We start from the raw sequence: 6000 nt of genomic DNA, 5'->3' as shown, positions 1-6000 counted from the left end.
TATTTTTTTCTTAGGATTAAGTTTAACATCACCACGACTGATCAATATTGCGCTTATTTATTATCATGTTGATATTTCTTGCTTTGGATCCTCATTGATTTGGATATACGTTTTACACTCGTGGATAGTTTTCTCACGTCGTTTGACTTTGATTTACGATTTGTAGATGATATTTAGTAGTTTCATCTCTTTTGTGGTTCGTTTGTCGATGCAGTCAGATTTATTCGTATCTTATTTTGTTCGAGCATTTGTTAGGTTTTTTAACATTTTCCTTTTATGATCCTTATGTGATATAGGTGGCTAGTATTATATCAATGGTGATAAGAAAATGTTCTAATTATAATTTAGTTTACACTTACTATTATGATCGTAAACCTTATTATAATTTTAGATATTTTTTATTTTAATAAAACTAACATCTTTCTATAAAAAAAAATAAAATTTGAAAGCTGGGGGAGGGATTCAATCATTAACCCCATGCCCACTTTCAACCCTTAAACTATTAATATAAAGTAAGAATTTCTTCTACAACTGATTATGTTCTTCTTGAAAGTGACTCTTCCTCCCACCTTTAGAAAAACAGCTGTCCACAGAAAATATTGTGATGATTTTATGCCAATATTTATATAATTTTTATGTATTAATTATTTTTAAGAAACGCACTAAAAATTAGGTGATTAAACGTGTTCCTTTTTTATTTATATTTATATTTTATATTTTCTTTTTCAAATTTTTGAGGTGTACCTCGATTGCTAATGTGTCGAGGTTAATGTAATGTAAAAATTTGAAGTTTCTCATATTGCTTCAATTATAAATTTAACTTTTTACTTCAACAACTTCCATCAATGTTGCGGTTGGTCTCATTTTTACTTTTAACCTTGACATTAAGTGCCCATAGAAATAGAATAGGAAGAATGCTATGTTTATGGAAATAATAAAAAATAATAATGAATATTGGCGTCGTTCTCTAATTATGCTATGATATACAAATTTTAATAAAATTTTAGTATTTTATGTATGATATACTAATCAGGTTTAAGTTAAACTATTTTAGTAAATCAATAATCCAACTAAGGAAGTCGGATAAAGGTTATCCTCATAATTTAGAGTTTGACTCTTTTTCATTCATTATTATCTGATAATGTTTAATCACAGTTCGTAACTTAATTTCATGTTTAATGAATGAGCTTTACATATTAAATGGCGATGATCAATGTATTGAAAGTTAATGAATGGAAAAAAATAATAAATTAGATTTTAACCTTTTAATTTGAAGTGTCTAAATTTAATTTTATTATGTAAAAATTAATGTATCATATTTTAATTCAAGTCCTATTTAAATTTATTTTAATATAGAACTGAATATTTCGTTTACTCAAAATTTTCATTAGAGTAAAAGAAAAATGTCACGTGATGAAAGGGTTAGGTTACGTGCAAGAGATGTGCCCATTCGTCTAATTATTTTGTCATTTTATGTAAAAAATTGAATGTCAAAGTTTTTTTTTAAAAAAAATAAAAATTAGTATTTATTTTTAAATGACATTTTATATGAAATACTTTAAAAAGACAATAATAATAAAACCATTGGGATAGGAGTATATAATGTATGATATGGTTAATGAAGTTTGTTGTCGGGATGTCTTTTTTCTGTTCAAATGTCACTGTTTATTAAAACTAGTATCATATTTAAAAATTTGAAATAAAAAATTCCAAATAAATAAAAAATCAATTTTCAATAATTAGGTTCTCATTAAATTTATGTTTGATACGCTTGTAGTATGTAATTGTGAACCACAATATGCCACCAATTTAGAAATGTAGAAATTGCATTTATTTATTTATTATTAAATAATAATATATAAATTTTATTTATATTAATAATTATTTTTTATAGTATAAAATGGTTACACTATAATATTTGTTTAGAATTTTTTTAGCTTATCGAAAACACTCTTACATTATGCACATGTACTCTTGAACTCGAGTCCTCTAGAAAATGATACTGTATTTTTTGACAGAAGCCCGCCAAAGTTCGTCAAATCCTTAGCCCCGTCGCTATATTTTTTCCTGATTCCGGCCGTTCGAGGCGTTGGTTTACCTCACTACCTGCACCACCAGCATCCCCGTTGTAATCCGCTCAAAACCCAATCGGTGGGTCGAGTCGTCGCTGTCATTTTCCTTGCCACCGGCATGGGTAAGAGTTTCGTCCTTTTTTATATTGGGTGTTAGCTGAAATTGGGTGTTGTTATGACTTGATATTGAGGTTTTAATGATCGTGGAGCAATCGACCGATCACCTCGAGCCTGTCGCCGCTTCCATGCGTCGCCGTTTGCTCGTGGGGCTCTTCCTCTGCCTTGATCCTTCTAGAACGGTCCAAGTGGATCGAACCAGTTCAGTCAACTCGCTCAGTCAACTCGGGCAGAGTCAACTTGTTGACTTTGATTGACCGTTGACATGAACGTTGAATTTGACCAGAGTTTACCGTTGACTTTGACCCAAAAAGTTAAAATTTCTGAAAAGTCATATTTTATGTTTTTCGACGTCCTGCGTCTGAATCCGAAGTCGGTTTTGCCAAATTCAATCATGGTAAGCTATGTTTAAGCATTTTACCTCCCGATTAAATACGAATTTTCACGTTTAAGTTACGTTTCTAATGTAATTGGTTTTGCCTTGTATCCGAGACATTATGGGACGTGGAATTAAAGTTTGAGGGTGATCAAATGGAGTTAAATTGGCTAACCGATGTGGCTTGAAAATTGGCGTAATACATTACTACCTTATGTATGCTTTATGGAACATGTTGCCATTGGTTATTGCATGGATGAATATATTTGGTTACATGTGTGCATAATATATCTCTAAACTCAATACAAATACAATGAAAAGTATTTAAACTGAATAAGACTCATAAATAATTTCAAGTTCAGTGATTAACCGATAAAACAATCAACCTTAGAATCTTTAAATTCTAATTATTTTTGTTAAAAGTTTTAATACTGGAATCATCTGGTTAAGAAATTACGAAATTACCTTATGAGGTAAAAATGGTCCAAACTGACCTTGATAGTGAAAGTACCTTGAGAATTCGTATTTAACCCGACAAACTACTCATTCACCTGTTAAATACCTGATATGTTCGAAAAGTCGTTGAAAATCAAATCTTCACATTCGAGAAAGTACAAGACCTAGAATTATTAATTTATCAGCAACTAGGAGTATTATTTATGTTTGAATTGTTTAGAAAATTTAATTAAATGGAAAATCTGAATTGAAAGAAATGACCAAAATACCCCTGAAGTGTAAAATGTCCTAAAGTACCTCCAAGCCATGGAATGATTAAATACCCTCAAGCTCTGAAAATGAATAAATCAACCTCGAATACCAAAATGACCTATAATTTTTTATTTCCTTAATGAAATCCCTGAGGCTAAATTACTGAAAGTACTTTACACGTTTGAATTACTCAAAATGACTATGTTATATGACAAAAATGAACTGAATGGAAGTATTGTACGCATCTGAATCATTGAAACTACCGAATTACTCATGAAACTTTGAAATGACCGAGATAAACTTGAATACTAAATGACCTAAGTGCCCTCTATGACCTATAATTAAGTGGATGACTATATTATATGACAAATATGAACTGAATGGAAGTATTGTACGTATCTGAATCGTTGAAACGACCGAATTACTTAGGAAACTCTGAAATGACCGGGATAAACTTGAATACTAAATGACCTAAGTTCCCTCTATGACCTAGAATTAAGTGGATGACTTGGATAAGTCTAGAAATGCCGATGAACTTATATGTTGTACCATCCATAAGGGTTACGTACCCCGAATCAAGCACATCGACATTTCTTGATACCACTGCAAAACAAAAATGAAATAAATACCATTGGACTACCTGTTAGTCTCCCTAGGATGTATTCTACGATGATTCTAAAGGTGACTAGTTTAACTAGAGCAATCAGTATTAATAAGTGAATAATGGTAAAGTACATCGGTCTGAATGATTGGCAAGTATCGTAGTGTTGGGATTGAATGGTTTAATTGGACTCAAAATCCTGATAATTCAATTTAAATCCTAAATAATATAAATTGTTGTTTCACTCTCATTGGGTTAAATTACTAAGAATTCTTCAATAAACCATAATGTCTAAAATGCCTCTCTGATTTCCTGAATAATGAAATCACTCCTGTCATATCTAAAATCTCAAGTAACTCTGATGTAAAAGATTCTAATACCTTCCTGATTACTTAGTGCCTCCAAAAAATATCTGAATGATATATGATCCTGATAAATCACTTCCCGAATGACTGATGAATTCGTTAGCTATCAAACCCTTTTTTATAGGGATCTTATTTCTGAAATCCTATCAATTTACAAAAGTTTCATGGTTCCCTACCTGATAAATATGAAGTATCTCTGGAGAATAATTGGATCATCTGGCATGTTCCCTATGTGCTATATGATTATTTCATCTATCCTGAAATGTGATTTACTGAAGTTACTATTTTACTGAATCTTTTAACTGTTCGATATTCTGATTTACTGATGTATTGGTTTGTTGTTTATGAACTACAACTACCTGATATATGCTCTCTGGTTACTTATTTTCACTGGAAAATATAATCATTCTTGATTTATGGATCATGAAATCTACTGGTTACTACTTGAACTATTTTATTGGGACACTATCTGGGTAGGCTGGAGTATGGAGGTTCAGCTCTAATCAAACCAGTAATTCCTTACGGATCTGTATAGTTGAACTGTATATGGGTGTCCAGTTGGAGGGTATTACAGTGGTTTTAAAATATGTTTTAAACTACTAATGTTTTTAAAGGATTTGTACACATTTCTCCATTTTGTTGGAACACACTAGACTCCCCAATTTAATCTTCTGAATATGTCTCTCCGAGTACTTCTTTCATACCGTAAATTCTTGTTTTGTAACTGAAGACTAATGGAATCCAAAAAGCATCGACAGAATATGATGATGTATGTCCCACTAAAGAAAGCTATGTTTTACCATATAACGAGAACCTATTGCATTCATCTGGTAGTTCTGTTGATTACCATTTCAGGTTAAAGAGTTTGACCATGTGCTCTAACCGACATCAGTAGAGAAGTTCCACCAGTGTAGCTTGCGGAGTACGGTGCATGTGATTAGGGGACATGTAGGTTGTATTCTATTTTTTATATGAGTTTGAAACTTGTTTTATTACTGGATATTGTTGAATTCTACTTTTAATATATAAATGATGCTATGAACTTGTGCTTTATCTATAAATCAATTTACAGTTTTAAATGGATAAATGAAAATTTTAAATTTTCAAAGATTTTCAATTTGGGGCGCTTCGGTGGCACTAATGTGAGACATCAGATCGAATCAGGTCACCCGTATCGGTCTGAGGGTGTTACAATAAAGGCATATAAACATGTCACAAAGACATAATTATTCTTATTTAAAAACCAAAAAAACCAAAAAAATAAAAAGAAAAAAGATAACCGCCGAGCGGCAACCTGTATCAAAATTGGTGTCACCTCCGGTTAAATAAAATTAAAGAAGAAAAAAGTTAGATTAATCAATAAAATTTTCACAAGTCGTACAGAAGAAAAAAAGAAGAGAAAAGAAGAAAAAAATGGCTAGATTTTTCCAAGAAAATTAATGATTTAAAATAATACTTATTTTTATCACAAAGATCCCTCAACGTAACAATAAGGTATGTTGTTAAGTTAGACTAAGTTTGAAAATAAATACTCACAAGTTCTAAATATAGATAATAAATTAAAAAAGAAACCTTAAATTATAAATACGGTTAAAGTTCCTTTTTACTTTAAAGGTGAAATATATGTTTTTGTTAGATATTTGATGTACTTAATATTCATATAAATATTAAAAAAAATCCAAAAAAAAATAATCAGATTTATTGGATAATAGACGCCTCAACCTTACCCAATTCGATCAATGAAACAACAAACAAAAAGAA

Source organism: Hibiscus syriacus, unplaced genomic scaffold (assembly GCF_006381635.1).
Source record: "Hibiscus syriacus cultivar Baekdansim isolate YM2019G1 unplaced genomic scaffold, ASM638163v2 tig00110384_pilon, whole genome shotgun sequence".
Classification (NCBI taxonomy): domain Eukaryota; kingdom Viridiplantae; phylum Streptophyta; class Magnoliopsida; order Malvales; family Malvaceae; genus Hibiscus; species Hibiscus syriacus.
Note: the sequence above shows the minus strand (reverse complement) of the source record.